Consider the following 17,608-nt stretch of genomic DNA (forward strand, 5'->3'; position numbering starts at 1 on the left):
ACTTTTCAGTAAATCTGTCATGATGGGACCTTCCAAAGCCTTTATGTTGAAAGATTTGAGGCATCAACAGAGATTTACTTTTTAATCTAGCATCTCAAAGCCCCGAGAATGATAATTTAACCTTCATCTCCTTTATATCCTCTTTCCTAAATCCTTCCTTTTTCTGTATACATATCCCTTCCCTTCTCACCATGCCTCTCCTATCTCTTTTCTTTACCATGATGATTAAATAAGATCTTCCCTAATGAAATGTAAGCTCCAGGAAGACAGTGCTTCATCTATTTTGTTCTTTATGGAAAATTCTTTGCTTAGAACAATGCCTGGCATACAGAAGGTGTGCAATGAATGTGTGTTGAATGAATTAAATAATGCATGTAAAAGCACTTAGAAGAGTGTCTGGCATATAGTAGATGATGCTCAATAAATAACGTATGATAGTTCAGTACTGTGACAAATGAGATCATTCACATTTATCTTTAAAATGTTTTATTTCATTTAGTCTTTCTCTCTTTTCTTTCCAGTCTTTGTCCTTTTCTTTTCTTTCTTTTTCTGTCTGTACATCTTCTCTCCTACCCTTACTTGTGGCCTGTCAGGGAACCTCACAGATATTGTTTTGCCTTACCTCAGAGGATGTGCAGAAAAAGATTCTGGAACTTCATCTTGGATTAAATGTAATTATCTGTGATCTACAGCTGACTTAGGACTTCACATAAAATTCTGCTGTTTAGGCAAGTCCAATTCTGGTGCAACTGAATATTTTAATGATGGCCTAGATTATGGAAAACAGAAAGCTTATTAAATTATAGCCTAATAAATGCCTGACTGTATATTTCTGAGCATGTGGGTGTTTTTAGTGCCTTTTGGTGAGTAACTGTGCTACTCTTGACAGTAGAAATGTGAGCAAAACCAAGTAGAACTGATTTAGCCAATTTTCTCTCCCTCTTTTTTCTCTAAGGGAATGGAAATGTACTACCATGCAGTGGACCATTTCTTTCTCAGGCTGGTAAATCCCCATTGAAATGCAAACTGAACTGGTAGAAATCAGATTCCCAAATCCTCTCATAAGCTGTTTGTCAAGGTAAATCCCCTCCCCTACATTTTAAAATCATGACTTCCCAGGGCTAGATGGGAAAATAAGGAGCTTTGGACCTATCACTAGAACCAGTTATTCAGTTGTCTCAATTTCCTGGGTTAGTCACTCATGTAGGAAGATTTCTTTCCTCTTTCCTGGTAGTCTTTCAGATTCAAATCAGGAGTTTCATGAATCTGTAGGCCAGTGGCTGGGTAGGTTGGGCTGAGTACAAAACAGTATTGATTCAGTTCTCAGCACAGCCTTGTTTATGTTTCAATTAGGCTAATAGGTAGCTCAGACCTCTTAGCCCTGCTAATGTTTAATCAAGTCCTGTTATATAGTCATATAACATATATTCCTGCATATATTCTTCCATCACATAAGACCAGTGTTTTAAAAACCAATTAGTATTTTATGTGCAGATGAACCTGTGAACCTCCTGTCAAAATTGTTTTTAGCCACTCTATTTTTCTCCCTTCCTTCAAATATCTGATCATCTTATAAGCAATAATTTACCAGTCTTCTTTACTAGTTAACCAACCTAGTAAAGCAACCTAGACTAAAGTAGGAGGATTTTGAGGTATTCGGACCATCAATTTTCAAACATGTTAACTTAATTGGCGCAAAGGACACCACAGTACACCTAATATACCCCATTTGTTCCATTTCTGGTGGCAAGAGAATTTGATGATAAAGACTTAGGAACAAAATAGGAACCTAGAATGGCAGCATAATAATGTTTATGCATGAACAATATAATCAAAAACAAACACATTTTATTTGTGAAGTAACATATACCAGAAGGGGTGAATTTGAAACTTAAGACACTGAAGTCCTGAGGAAATAAAAAAAGCATCCTTCTTGAAAACTGTGGAAATTCTAGAAATGTATGTTGTCACACATGCAGTAGGAAATTTGCATAATTGCCAAACTTTCTGTGGCAACCAAAGTTTTCAATAATTGTCTATGCTGTACTTTTTTTTTGGTGAACATGAAATTTTAATCACTCTTAATAATTAATGAGGAAGCTATTAAATACTTAGTCATGTAAAAATGAAAGTCCCTGGCCTTGCATGGCATTCTCTCTAAGAGTTGAAGAGAGAACTTGCATATTTTGATCTTTTCATGGTTCATTAGGAAGACTAATGGGCCACAACTAAACTTGGAAACATGCTGGCCTAAATGACTGTGATAGTCTTATTCCTGAGCCTTTTCTGCTCTTGTGTTCTTGAACCTGCAACTTTCTTCTAACTTGCTGATTTCTACATTAAAATGATCACTCTACTGGCAGAAGTATAACGAATGGATAAAACCTTTCCAGGGAGTATTTGGCAACAGGTTCAAAGTCTTAAATGTGTATCCCTGTTGACCCGGAAGTTCCATTCCTAAAGAAATAATTGTGAATATTAACAAAGATGCATGTATAAAGGTGTTTATTACAGCATATTTAAAAAATATTTTTTATGTTAGAAAATTGTTCACAACATTAATTTTTAAAAGTAGGGCATATAAAATATAATCTTTTTTTTATCTAAAGATGTATATCCATGGAAAATGGCTGGAGGTATATATTATACAATATTAATATTGATTTTTTTGTAGTATTTTCTCAAACGTCTACGATAAACATGTATTCTGTAATAAGAAAAGAAAATATTTAAATATACTTGAAACAAAAACATCACGTTGGTAGCAGTGATTAGAAGAAATACAAATGAGGGAGATTGGATGATAGGTTATTGCAGTAGTTCAGGTAAAAGACTAAATGACTAAGAACCAACGATATGGCAATGTGGATAGAGAAGGAAAAGCTGGTCGAAGACATATTCAGTAATCCTGTGAGAACTATAAACATATATCTCAGCTTCAAGTAAGTAGTAAAAGTGGTCTTTGAAAAGAGCCAACATGATTCATTTATATCCTAATGGTACCTTTAAATATGCATTTAAAGAAACTCAGAGCCAACTCTGGTAATCAGGTTTACCTTTTCTGGCTGAATGTTCAGCAAAGTTAGTAGATGCCCAGTTGACCAAGAAAGGGAATGTAAAAGGTGGACTAGAGTGTGGAGGGAGGGAATAAATTCAATTTTGGACATGTGGAGTTTGAGGAGTTTGTGGGACATGTACTAAGCTGTGGGCTGAGTCTGAAGCTCAGATGTGGTCAGAGATGTAGACATAGAGAGCATCAGTATATGAATGATTGTTAAAACTGGGTGGTGGTTAAGGTTGCCTGGAGAGTGAGTATACAATGAGAAAAGGACTGAGAAGGGAACCCAGAGGAAGCATAACAGTTCAGGGCAGGACAAGGAGAAGGTGGCCACTGAGAATTTTGAGGAGTGATAAGCTAGGCTAGCCTTAATAATAGGCGAATCCAAGTTTAAAACCTGACAAGATTGCTTTCATTTTAGCTTACTACCAGATTTGCAAGCAAGCACTGCAGTTGGCACAGGAAATGAGAATGAAAGTGAATGAGTAGACTCTGGAGTTTCTTCTGCTCCTCATGGGCATGTGACCAAAGTTCAGAGGTCAGTGCAGTCCCTCTCAAGTCTTATCTGCCACTCACTGCCCTTCGGGCTGGGGGAGGGGCCAGCTGTTCTCATGGCAATTCCTTGCTGTGTTCTCTCTTCCTACTGCCTCTCCACCTGCATTAGGCTCAGCCACGGCATACCAAAAACGGCCAGAGAGATTCAGAGGGACAAGGAAGTTAAGCGGGGAGAGAATTTCAAGGAAGTAATTGTCAATATCAGATTCCAGAGAAGTCAGATAATTTAAGTGCTAAAGAGTTCCCACTACATTTGTCAATTTTGAGGTTCTTTGCAACCATACACATAGAGTATCACCAAGCTCAGATTCCCATGAAAGTCATTTTTGATCTCATGAAATATAATAAAAGTATTTATTTTAGCTATGGTATTTTCTTACGGCAGCATGAGCTGACTAAGACATACACCCTGCCAGACTCCTTCATTCATGGTAATTTTCTCTTAGTGGCCCTAATGCCTCTCCTAACGCAAGCCTTTTTAAGCAATTCCCCTGTCCATTATACAAGGTTGTATATCCTAGTTGTGGGCTGTATTCAACATCTCTTCCATAGGGCTCTTGTGTTCCCATACACATCAAGGGATGTGGCTGGATACCAGTTTCATTGTCTTTGAACTTTTCCAACAGGTGAAAAGACTATTGGATGTTGGTCTTCCAAGAGCACTTCTAGATGACTCAGGTCTATCAGGGTTGTTTCCGACTCACAGAATGCTCAGTTACCCTTAAGTGGCAAAGTAGAAGAGACACATTAAGGAGGGAGGAAGTATGAGTGTCTAGAACAGAATTGTAATTACTGGGTTTTATAAACAAGGTATATGTCAGAGTCAACAATGCTTAGACTCTTCTGTAGGGATAAGGCAGCTCCAATCTTGTGTCTTTTGGGCTAGCCTCATTGGGGCCCCAAACCAAAGCATCATAAATATCCATATCTTTTTACATCTGTCATTGTTTATTATTTGGTTTTCCATGTGACCAGAGAGTCAGAGGCAAACTAAGCATGAAAGCAGTATTACACCGGGAAAATATCACCCGAAAGTGCTGAGTGAATGTTCCTGGTATATTTGTGAGTAACCCTTTCTTTCCCATCAGCACATTTGGTTCCTGAACTGCTTGTGCCTCACTGCCCTGTTCAGTGCATTTTCATTGTTTCCTCATACCAAGACCTTAGATTCATTTATATAATGCAAACTGATGACCATGGTGAGATTGTCCCTTCCTCTGGTGATAATGATCTTGTCACACCAGGTTGCTATTTCATTGGAGCATGAAGAAAATTATGCTGATTGAGACTGAGCTGGACTGAAACAAGGATTTTACTAAAAGTCTCTTAATCTTCCTGCATAACGCCACAGAGGGTGCTTAAAACTGGGAGTTATCTGAATGCCCTGCCTTCTTAGAGTTAATCTGTAACGGAAGTTGCTAATGGGCAGCCCCTGGGTCAGATGTATTTTGTTTGTTCTACCCCAGGTTTGGAATTGTTGCTGGAAATGTTCTTGTCTTACTCTACCAGAAAGAATTCAAGAGTAAGGCGAATGGCTGTAGAGCGTGGAGGGGTCCAGTGACTGGGTTCTTGTTTTATTACACAAGAAAGAATTCAAAGGCAAGGCAAACAGCAAGCAAGAAAGCGCAAAGTTTATTAAAGCGAAAATACACACTCAAGCGCGGGCAGTGCAGGCTTACTTGAGAGAAAGAGAGACACGCGAGACGGCTGGATTATGAACTTTTGTTTTCCCTGAAGGTGATGCTGAGTAGCTTTGTTGTTTCCTCCCAGTAGTCAAAGAGCTCAGTTCCAGCTTTTTCTTCCTCATATGGTGTTTCCTGAGCTGCCATGAGGGGCATGATGGGAGCTGCAGTATTTACAATGCAGATGAGATGATAGTGATATTATAATTAGCCAAAGGTCATGCCTTAGTCAAAGATGGCATCTAGTCTGGAAAGGACCAATTTTGGCTTTTCCCCCTTCTGCCAGGGCTAAAACAGGGAGCAGTCTGAAGAAAGGAAAAATTTCCAGAGCTATGTCCTAGACGGGGAGGGATTGTTCCTGCACCACCTGTCCTGCCTCTGAATTAGTTGCCAACATTTAAAAATAGGGATATTTAACATCCAGATTTTCTGCTTCTCTTTAAAACTAGAAGATCTGGAGTGTTGGATGTGCATCCCCTCCTGGAAATGAGTGGCTGATGTCGAGTGGATCACTGCCCTTTAGTGGGACATGGGCCCTCCAGATTGCCCATCTCTACTGTTGCACACATTTATGTTAGCCACTATAAAGTCACTTAGTTAGTGTCCCACTGTCTCTAGGAAGGACAAGTAGGGGAGGAAAAACCTTTTTTTTCCCCCCTCTCCCTGCATGGGCTGGGCCGGTGAATCAGACTGGTAATAGATTAACAAAAGAAAAAGACAGTTTTAATTACATAGGTACACATGGGAGTTTCACAAAGAAATGAGACTCAAGGGGATGACTAAGATACTTGAGGTTTATATACCATCCTAGGCTAGACAAAGGAAAAGGGGCTTCTGGGTGGAAGAGGCAAGTTATGGGAAGGTAAGGGGAGGAAATACATGGTAAAGATGGGTTCTCTGGTTATGCAGGTTAGAGTCTCAGAGGGTCTCCTCATCCAGAGACCCTTTTATGGATGGAAATTTCCTTTATAAATGTAAATTTTCTTTACAAAAGGGGAAATTTATACTCTATTTTTAGGCAGTTGGGGTTGCTAAAGAGCTTTTCTTGCTGCTGCTGGTTCTTAATTGCCTTTAGCTCAAAATGATCCATATGCAAAAGAGGCTATTTTGGGATGACTTCCTGGTACCCTTCAGAAGGAAACTAGCCTAATTATTGGGTTCCTTCTGTGCAGGAACTACTCTATCTGTAATTTGCACATATGAAATTTGAGCTCCAAAATTATAGGGACCATGCCCCAGGTAAATTGGCTTTTCATTGTTTGTAAACACCCCTTGTAGAATTCACCTCCAACCTTTGTCCAAGCTGTTTCTTCTGCTTAGAATATAGCCCTCCCTTTTCCTATAAATTCACATTCTACCCATTTCTCTTTCTTTCTCTCTCATCTCTCCCTCTCCCCTTTTTTCTTTCTAACTTTTTTTTTTTTTAAATAAACTTTCCAAAGGAAATTCCTGAAAAGTATTGAATTGCTTTCATTCCTGAGCATTGTGCTCTGTGGAAAGTGATTAGAAGACTAACCTGCTGGAAGTTCAAGAATGGAAGAGCTAGAGAAAGTGCCCACTGTAAAGAGTACATAAAAAAAGTGAAACACTTTCTTGTCTTCTCTTTCCCCAGTTCTTACCCCCAGAGACATTGCAGTTACCAGTATCTTTTTTTTCCCATTTTTTAAAAGGCCCAAGTGAAGTCTCATAGTTTCAAAATAGAGGCACTTAACAGAGCATTTAAAAATCCTGCACCTTAGACCCTTAAATCAGAATTGCTGAGGGTGGGACCATGGCATCAATATTTTGGCACGTTCTCCACGTGATCCACAGCAAGGACTGAAAATTAGTGTGAAGTCTTCCTGATCAGAAGGCACTGAGCTCTCCCATGGCCCTTTTGGTCTATGTCACACAATCTGGCTGCTTGTGAACTCATTAATAGTGGGAGCCTGTGGCTTGCTTTGTGATGCTCAAGGAAGAGAATGTCTCTAGTTTAGAAAGGCAGTCTGTATATCCCTCCCACCCTTTCTCTTCCCAAATATGGAGAGTATTGGTTCTTTAGTGTACATCATGTTCACCTGGAGGGCTTATTAGACCACAGGTAGCCGGGCCCCACCCCAGAGTGTCCCAATCAGTAAGTTTGGAGTAGGGCTTGTCAAGATAAGAAACATCCAAACCTATAGAGAATTCTTATAAGTTTATTTGAGCCAAACTGATGACATGTGTTGGGGAGCAAGATCTGAAATGCTCCGGAAAATAACAGTTGTGCAGTTTCTTTAATGCATTTGAAATTAAGGAGGGAACATAAGGAAGATTACATGAAGGTGGGAAAAAGCAAGACAAGGATTGGATTACAGGATAGTTAAGATTATGTGCTCTCCTGAGGTGGTTATAGTTTATTTCAAAAGTGTGCTAACCTAGATGCACAGAAATAATGGATGGGGTTTGCTTATGGCAAAGATAAACCTTTCACTAAAAAGTTGTATGCCTGGGGCGTGATGACCCACCATGACCTGCCCAGTTAGGAATTTATAATCGGATCACTCTTTACTTTCCATAGAATCTCCCCCCACCACCCCGCTTTTTTTTTTTGTCCACAGGCCCAAGAATCTGCATTTCTAATAAATTCTCAGGTGATTCTGTCACTGTTGATCTACAGACTACACCTCAAGACTTGTTGACTAAGAGGGCATGCACTAAGGAAGAGAGCCCAGATGGGCCTGATATGCCTCCTTGTGATTGAAGAAAACCTAATAGAATGGACACAGAAGTGAAGGCCAGCTGGAAACATTGCATGAAATTTACTAACTGGTGGCCCATACTCCAAATCACATCCATGGATGTGTTTTCTAGGGTCATACAATGTTTTCCATTAAAAAAATTAGTTAATATTTAAAAGTTAGGGACTTACACATATACATAGACAAATATTTCAATTTTTCAAGAACAATAGGTTTGCAAAAAGGGGCCCAGTTTTCTACAGGGCAACATTCAACATTAACTAACAAGGAGTAGCTGCCCTACTCTCCCAAACGAGCCCAGTCCCCAGCCAACCTTCCAAATGAATATTGTCATATGAGTGAGCCCAATTAAAACTAGCAGAAAAACTACCCAGCAAACCTATAAAACAGTGAAAAGTAATATATTGTTGTTGGTTTAAGCTGCTAAGTTGTAGGGTGACTTGTTATGCAGCAAGAGCTGATATAAAATTGGTAGAGTCTCCACTGGCCTGGTTTGTTCAATTATGTGACTTCCCTGGCCCCTGTAGGAAGTGAATTTCCAGCCTGGGCCTTACTTGAAGAACACTCAACAGACTTGAAAGCCTTTTATATATCCATTATCCCAACCTTACATGGTCAACTGGTATTAAACCTCCATTTTGTAGATGAGGAAACAGGACTAGCAAACTAAGAGACATCCCTAGAGCCATATAGTAACAGGGCAGGATAAGGACCAATCACTTTTCACTTCTACTTAAGTACTTTTTTCCCCTCTTCCATCTAGTCAATCAACTGTTAGTTTCTTCAGGCCAATTAACCTAACAGCCACTAAAGCCAAAATCTAAATTAACGGGACACAATGTTTTCAAGAAGGGGAACCCTCTATCTAGTCTTTATTGACAATATTATCTGTAAAGTGCCTAATATAGCGACTACTACATAAAAGAGCCTTAATGAGAGATAGTTACTCTTACATGATGTGCTCTGTTTCTACAGCATCCCATGATGCCCTTTTCCTTCTTTCCTACTCTCCATAACCCTGGCTGGATAATTCCATCTATCCTCTAAGATCTGGTACATTTTCTATATCTCTATTACAGCACATAAACACACTGTGTTATATATTTTTTTACATGTCTCTCTACTCAGACCTTGGGTGCTTTAGTTTCAATGGATTATGGATTCTTTTTTTATTTCCAATCTCTCTAGCACAGGACCTGGCTGAATAAATGCTGATTGAAATTGAATAGATTGAATAGAATCAATCGCACGGTTGCAAGATGCATTCAATCATATTCTAATCTGATCTCTATAGTAATCATCCTATGAAACAAGATTATTATTTATATTATTATAGTCATAATAAAAATGAGGAAACAGAAGCTCAGTATCCCGAGAATTTCTTTCCTGTTGGTGATACTCAGGTGATACTTGCCAGGTTTTCCATCAAACAGTTGACTGTTTTCTTTGCTTTCTTTCCTTTATAATGTCTGCAGAGTTTTTACTTTAATGGCAGAGCCTAAGCCTTATGTAGATCTCTGTCCCTAGCATGAGGTATGGAAGGAGTAGACACTCAGTAGGTGATGATTTGAATTTAATTTCCACTTCTTTATGTTAGAAGCCATGTCTGTTACCACTCTCGGGAAATATTTGAAAGAGCTGTTTAAAAGAAGTCTACTTTCATTCTGTCTGAACATATACTCTCAGTCTTTATCATGGATCTGATGCCTTGGAAAGAGAGAAACAGACAGAGACAGAGACAGAGACAGAGACAGAGACAGAGACAGAGAGACTTATATCTTCGAGAAGAGGACATGGGAAATTGCAGGGTAACTGGACCCTGCCTGAGAGAGAATTCTTTCTTTGTGCTAACACCAGAGAAATGCAGGGCTGTTATGTGAGGAGCACTTATACTCTTTGTATATCAGGAAAGGCAGAAAAGAGAGGACTAAAGTTCAAGAAAAGGAGTTAGAAGGAGCCAAGTGATTGAAATCAAAAGGAACTGGCCAAGAAATATGAGAAATGGAAAGGAAGGAAAGGCTGAGAAGGTGTTCTGTCGATAGCATTTAAAAAAGTAAGGAATGCAAAGTGACCTGCCGTGAAGGAGCCACAAGATACCATCTGTATTCTTTTCCCTGTGAGACACTTTCTTCTGAAAATGATTGTCATCATCAAACTCCAAACACCACTGCAGTATTTTGTTGGTGGTATTTCTTTTTAAAATGTAGACTGTAATTTTATTTTCAGAATTTGATTAATCTGTGATAACATTCTGGTATTTTATAAAATGAAAATATGCTAACCATTCTGTCAAGAGAGATAATAACTCAAGAAGCTAGGATTTATTTTCCCCCGTCATCATGGTTGCTGATTTCACTAGGGAATTACCCACATGTAGGAAACGTTTCCTGGTATTAGCATTGGGTTTCATATCATGTTTTGAGCTAATATGATTTTCTGGTCAAGAGCCATTTGTGTCTGAATAAAAATGACAGCTATAGTAACAGTTTGTCATATTCTCCTTGCAGCAATTCCTTTTGCTCATGAGTCTGTTGTTATTGAAGAAGAATTTAGTTGTAGGTAAATGACCCTTGCCTTCTGTCTTTAATTGAAACTCAGCCTGCCACAGTTAATATGTTTCATGACTCAATAAATCTTGGAAGAAAAACCCAATGTTCTATAAAAGCAAAGGGGAAAAAATTAATTGGTTTCAGCACACATTTTCCTATGCAAAGAATTTCTTGCTTTCATACAGAAAGAGCTTTCTTGACATTCTTTTTTTTGCGTAATCTTCCACACTTTCTTACCCATACTGATTCAGTTGTGTACAATTAGTTCTGTTTTGAGAAGAAACCTTTGGTTTATTTGGAAGGGTATCTGAAACCTATAATCACTCTCAGAGTATGGAGTGTGGGCTTGATCTCCGTATTAGGAAAAGAAGTGTAAGAGAACCGCACTGAAAGGGCTTTCTACCCCATTGTGTTGCTTTAGTATTTCTTTGTAGCATGGACCCGACACAGGCACCCCAATGATTTGAGAGAGAAATTCAAGTTGTATTGGTTAGTTATTGCTACATAACTAATCACCCCACAACTTAGTGGTGTTAAACAGAAAATTTTCACCACTGAAAGTTTTTCTGAAAGAAAGGTTTTATTGAGCCAAAAGCTAGTGAAAACAAATATAAGCAAACAAACACAGGTCATAGGGTATGAAGTGTAAAACACCAGCAGCATGGCTTGGTGCAAAAGACAAGCATGTCCATAGTCCTGGAGTTGATGTAACTTTGGGGAGGAAAGATGTAATTGTTTTGAAAGAATTTACATTGGCTACAGATAAGGGGACAGGATAAGGCGAAGTGGGGGTAGTTCTATCATACGAGCATAATGGTCTGTAAGGAAGAAATATTTACTGTTTTTGATGGGTTATAGACAACAGTCCTAAAAGTTCATGCATCCTTTTATATGGTGTCTAGTGATCAGCTAGTAAGTGCCTGAATGTTGATTCAGAGCTCCAACATACATCTGGAACGTGAGCCGTATTTTGTCAGCTGGTCCTCAGCTATTAACGGGCTAACTGCTCTGCCTCTTTCTCTCACTCTCCAGCCAGCTGTGATTTGATTTAGAACATCTCAGAACTTTTTTTCCTTGTCAGTGGCTTAAACCAACAACAGTATTTTGCTTTTCACTATTTTATGGGTTTGGTGGGTAGTTTTTCTGCTGGTTTTGTCTAGTATCACTCATATGTCTACATTCATTTGCCAGGTTAGCTGGGGACTGGGTTAATTTGGGATAGCAGAAATGGCCCAGCTTCTCTTTCCATGCAGTATTTCATTTTGGGCTTCTTCATACCGTGGTGGTCTTGGGTTTTAAGAGGATGAAGGTAGAAACTATAAGGCCTCTGGGACTTACACAATATCACTTCTACCAGATTCTATCAGCCGAAGCAAGTCTCTCAAGATCAGCTCAGATTTGCGGAATGGGGAGTCTACCACTTGCAAGAAGGAGAGCTAAAATTTTGTGGCCAGGTTTTTCAATCTACCACGTGGCTTATTATCTAGGAGAGAGTTATTAGGATATTTGGGGCTGGGAAGGGTGGCACTATCCGGGTTTGTGGCTTAGAGATAGTTACCAACTCAGACAGTTGTTCCTAAAGTGGAGTGTGTATGAGAGTAGCTCAATGTGTACATGTGTGCTTCTATAATTGTATTCCAAAGTCAATCCATATTATACTAGTTTGGTAAATTGCCTAAAGTCTCATTTCCTCATCTTTAAAATGTGAATAGTAATAGTGCCTCTCACATAAATTGTGAGGATTAAATGAGAGAGATAATAAGTGGACAGTGCTTTGTACAGTTCCTGGCACATGGTAGGTATTCAAAGGAGTGATAGCTAATTTTACTTTTTAATTTTTAAATTTTAAATCCTTAGCTATTTTTGTTTGTTTGCTTTACATTCCTTGCAGGAAAATAAAAAAATCTAGAAAAGCAAAAAAGAGGAAAAAATATTTCAATTTACACAATAGCTTACCACCCAGACTAACTGCTATCAATCTTTTGGTGAAATTCATCAATGCATGTGTACATATGAATAAGTATGTGTTAGAGAGAGAAAGAGAGAGACAGAGACAGAGACAGAGAGTGAGACAGAGATTTGTGTGTATTTCTAGTTAGATATAAATAGGAAATTTTAAAACCACAGAAATACCTGTTACTTTTTATTGTTTGTAACCTTCTGAACCTAGCATGCATGTAGGGCAGGAAGACTGCAGTGTTAAGTAATAAAGTAGTCCCCCTTATCTGCAGTTTTCCTTTCCCAGAGTTCAGCTACCTGCAGTCAACCGTGGTCCAAAAATATTAAGTGGAAAATTCCAGAAATAAATAATTCGTAAGTTTCAAATCATGCGCTATTCTGAGTAGTGTGCTGAAATCTTGAGCCATCCTACCCCAGGACATGACACATCCCTTTGTCCAGCGTAACAACACTGTACACACTTCCGCCCATTAGTCACTTAGTAGCCATCTTGGTTATTAGATTGACTGTCGCGGTATCACAGTGCTTGTGTTCAAATAACCCTTATTTTACCTAATATTGGCCTAAAATCACAAGAATAGTGATGCTGGCAATTCGGATATGCCAAAGAGAAGCTGTAAAGTGTTTTGTTACATATAGTATGGTCAGAAGGTCAATAGTAGCCTAATGCTACATCACTCACCTCACTTCATCTCATCACATAGGCATTGTATAATCTCACATCATCACTAGAGAAAGGGCAAGTACAGTACAATAAGATATTTTGAGAGAGAAGGAGACTACATTCAGATAACTTTTCATTACAGTATATTGTTTTGATTTTTCTATTATTAGTTATTGTTCTTAATCTTTTACTGTGCCTAGTTTATAAACTGAACTTTATCGTTGGTACGTATTATAGGAAAAAACACTATATGTATGTATATATATATATACACATATATAAATACATACAGGTATACATATATACATATATACATACGTGTGCGTGTGTATATATATATATATACACACACACACATATATATACATGTTATGTATTATAGGAAAAACACTATGTATATATATATACACGTATATAAATACATGTATACATATATACATACGTGTGTGTGTATATGTGTGTGTGTGTGTATATATATATATATTCGGTACTATCCACAGTTTCAGGCACCCACTGAAGGTCTAGGAACATATCCGCCATGGATAAGGGAGCACTATTGTACTCGACTCACAATCTGACATTTTAGTCTTCCCTAGATCCCAGGTATCAGGGCACCACCTCATACCTGTTATTACCAGAGCTGAATTTCCTGGAGTGAATCTAGGAAATGCCAGGCTCCTGAGATGCTCGGAGAAAGAAAGTTTCCTTGGTCAAATAAATTAGAGAAATGCTGCATATTCTCTTCCAGTCTTTGAGAATCACAGATGCTCATTTGTGATTAAATATTAGATTAATTAATATCTACTAAATTAAATTTGTGATTAAAGCATATTAAAGGCTCTGAGAAGTCTTGTAAAGCACCCTATTTCACTTTAACCCCAAATTTCCCCAATTATAGTGAATTTTTAATTTTATTTTTAAAAATAATACAAAGTGAAATTAACTTTTTTTTGATAACAGTTCTATGAAATTTCATACATATATAGATTCATGAAACCACCACCACCATCAGGATACAGAACAGTTTCATCACACCCCAAAACTCCCTTGTACTATCCCTTTATAGTCACATCCCCTAACCTCTGACAACCACTGGCCTGTTCTCTACCAATACAATTTTCTTTTTTACAAGAATGTCATATAAATGGAATTATATACTATGTAGCCTTTAAGACTGGCTTCTTTCATTCAGGTAATACCTTTGGGACTCATCCATGTTGTTGCGTGTATCGATAATTAGATCTTTGTTATTACTGAGTAGCATTCATAGTATGGATGGTACCATAGTTTGTTTATCCTGTTGAAGGATATTTGGGTTGTTTCTAGTTTTTGGTGATTATCAGTAGAGCTGCTATAAACATTCATGTACAGATTTTTGTGTGAACATAAATTTTAACTTCACACAGATAAAGAGTTTGCTTACATACACTTCTTATCACATGACCCAGCAATCCCATTCCTGGGTATTCACCAGGAATGGGATTGCTGGGTCATGTGATAAGAAGTGTATGTAAGCAAACTCTTTATCTGTGTAACACACCTGTTAAGATTCTCACATAACCAGTATTTCACAGGACATACTATTAACATCCTACGGACCTAGTATTTCATAGAACACACTTCAGGAACTAAAGCTTTAGGAAGGCCTTGAATGCTGTGACTTAATGCTGGTTTTGAAACTCAAATTGACCTCAGATTCACTCCCTACACCCAAAGCTTACTTAGGCTCAGCCAGGACTCCACTATACTCCCATTTGTTGAGGACCTATTGCTAGACAATTGTATCATGATAATGATCTTATTCAACCCTCACAACAATCCTGTGATTTTGCAGATGCAGAAACTGAGGGCCAGAGGGGTTAAATGACCTGCTTAACTTCCCACAGCTGGTAAGTAGCTGAGATTTGAACCCTTATGTCTTATTTCCAAGTTTAGTGCTTTTTCTGCTACCCCATCTGCCTGCCTTTTTCTCCCTTTCCCTCTTTGAACATTTTTTTTTTCTGGGTCTGTAGTCAGTTGTCTTAGACCAGGATTGGCAAATAAAAAATACAAGTGCTGTAACTTCCCACTTCCATGCTCATGGCAGACATCACTGATTTAATTCCATCTTCCCTTTCTTGCTCAGCCTGGTGCAGCATTATCCCGACAACTTTGTTAACTAGCATTAGCATTTGAGCTAATAACCATCTGCTGTTTTGTTCTTGGATTTTGAATTATCTATTGCTGTGTAACAAACTACTCTGAAACATAGTGGCTTAAGAATGGTAAAAATAATTTATGATCTCTCGCAATTTATTTGGGGCCAGAATTCAGACAGGATTCAGCAGAATGGCTGTCCTTATTCCACCATGCCACGGGGCATATTCAGTTGAAAGACTTGAAGGCTGGGCTGAAGTCATTTGAAGGCTTGTTCGCTCACTCGGCTAGTGGTTTATTCTGGTTGTTGACTGAGGGCCTTCCTGGGACTATTGTTTGAATATCCTCATATGTCCTCTTCATACGACTTGGGCTTCTTCAAAATGTGGTTCCTTGGTTCCAAAGGCTAGAATCTTGAGAGAGTGCACACCATCACAAAGAATCTCTTCTACCACATTCTATTTCTTAGAAACGAGTCACTAAGTCTGGCCCATTTTCAAGGGGTAGTAAATCATACTCCACTTTTTAAAGAGAGGAGTATTAAATAATTTGTGGACATATTTTAAAACCACCCAATTTAAGCACATATTGGACATAGATGATGTCTGTGCAACATTCTTTGTGTGGGCCTCATATAACATTGTGAATAATTATGTGTTGGAAGTAAGTTTTTTTCATTGGTAGTGTTGGGAGCTAACATTGTTCAGCATGCCCACAATAAATAGGTGCTGGTTGGAGAGAATTAACTTGGAATCTTAACCTCTATGCCCTTCACTGGGTCTTAAAAACAACTTCTCTTAGTCAATGAGAGATTTGACTAGACCCAGAGATAAGACCTCTGACAGAAAAAGCTGAGGAGAAGTACATTAAGGGGTTAGTCTTTGTGTAATTCCTTAAAACAGTGTTGTGCCTTCAGTGCTTCTGTCCATATTTTAAGTATTCAGTGCAGATTTTTATGCACAGTGAATTATCAAGGACTCTTTCAGAAAGTGACAGATAACCAAAAAAGGGAATTATTTGGTTCACTTAACTGAGAAGTTCATAGGGATGAATTTGTCATGATAGGATCCAGGGCCTCAAAGAATGTTCTTAGAATGCAGTTTCTTTTCTGGTCTGCCTCTGTATTTCAGCCTTACTTCCTGCTCTGTTGGATTTAGTCTCAGGCAAGCTCTCCCCAGGAGGCAGTCCAGATGGATGGCACCAGTTCTAAGCTTACATTCTACTGGCTTAGCAAGCCCAATAGTCCAGGTTGCCTCTTTTCTCCAGAAAAGTGCCGATGCTGATGCTTGTCTTAGTCTCTTTGAGCTGCTATAAGAAAACACCATAGACTGGGTAGCTTATAAACAACAAGAATTTATTTCTTATAGTTCTGGTAGCTGGAAGTCCAAGATTATGGTGCTGGCAGATTTGGTGTGGTAGCTGGTGAGGACCTGCTTCCTGGTTCATAAGTGGCATCTTCTTGCTGTGTCTTCATATGGCGGAAGGGGTAAGCAATCTCTGTGTACTCTCTTTTATAAAAATACTAATCCTATTCACAAAGTCTCCATCTTGATAATCTAAGCACCTCCTAAAGGTCCCACGTGCTAATATCATCTATGGGGGTTAGGATTTTAATATGTAAATTTGGTAGGGACACACACATTCAGGCTATAGCAATGCTGATCGGCCTATCCTGGGTCACGGACTCACCCTTGAGCCAATCACTGTGACACTAAATCCTGGCCTGGCCAGGTAGTCAGTCCCTCTTGAACCCATGAACTAATGTTGGGGGAATTTGTTCCTCAAAATGATGAGATGGACTTTGTTGTCAGAGGAGGACATGCTAGACAAAGACAACAGCTGTTCCCTATGCTTTGACTTTGAGGACATTCTCTAATCTCTGCTCTCTCATTCCTGTTCTGGCTTTCCATTCAGCTATATCTTCATTCTACAATCATGTCCCTTCTCCACTTGTAGGCTCTTGAGTTTTCCAGGACACACAAAGGCAAACACACACTCTTTCATTGTTTAAGGTCTAGCTCCTGTGCTGAGGCCTTAGTTTTTCCCATGACTCTCCTCATCCTTGATTCCTAGTCTGCTCTGGATTTTGAGGGGCACAGAACACTTTGGTTTTGGTCTTAATTATCTGGACTCCTAACCTGTCTCTCATTTTCAGGAAATAATTACTCCTTGACCTGTGGTATTGACTTTTGGGTCTCTTGACTCAGTCTCTGGTGTTTATAAACCTGTTAACCCCTCACTTCCTTTGTAGCCTGTCTCTTGGTTTATTTTATTATTCTGCCTTG

The 17,608-nt window shown here is 38.7% G+C and overlaps 1 long non-coding RNA gene across 2 annotated transcripts in view; it reads left to right on the top strand.

The window, feature by feature from the left end:
* Positions 1-16,735, top strand: part of LOC111745975 — a 23,825-nt gene extending 7,090 nt beyond the window's left edge. The window contains exons 2-4 of one of the 2 annotated variants that reach the window (XR_002782862.1): positions 956-1,078; positions 3,480-3,596; positions 7,875-9,241. This is a non-coding gene — a long non-coding RNA (uncharacterized LOC111745975). Of the gene's footprint in view, positions 1-955; positions 1,079-3,479; positions 3,597-7,874; positions 9,242-15,021; positions 15,077-16,690 lie in introns of those variants that run through there. The other variant, XR_002782863.1, reaches the window with a different exon arrangement.
* Positions 16,736-17,608: the final 873 nt, after the last annotated feature.

Source organism: Pteropus vampyrus, unplaced genomic scaffold, assembly GCF_000151845.1.
Source record: "Pteropus vampyrus isolate Shadow unplaced genomic scaffold, Pvam_2.0 Scaffold171, whole genome shotgun sequence".
NCBI lineage: Eukaryota > Metazoa > Chordata > Mammalia > Chiroptera > Pteropodidae > Pteropus > Pteropus vampyrus.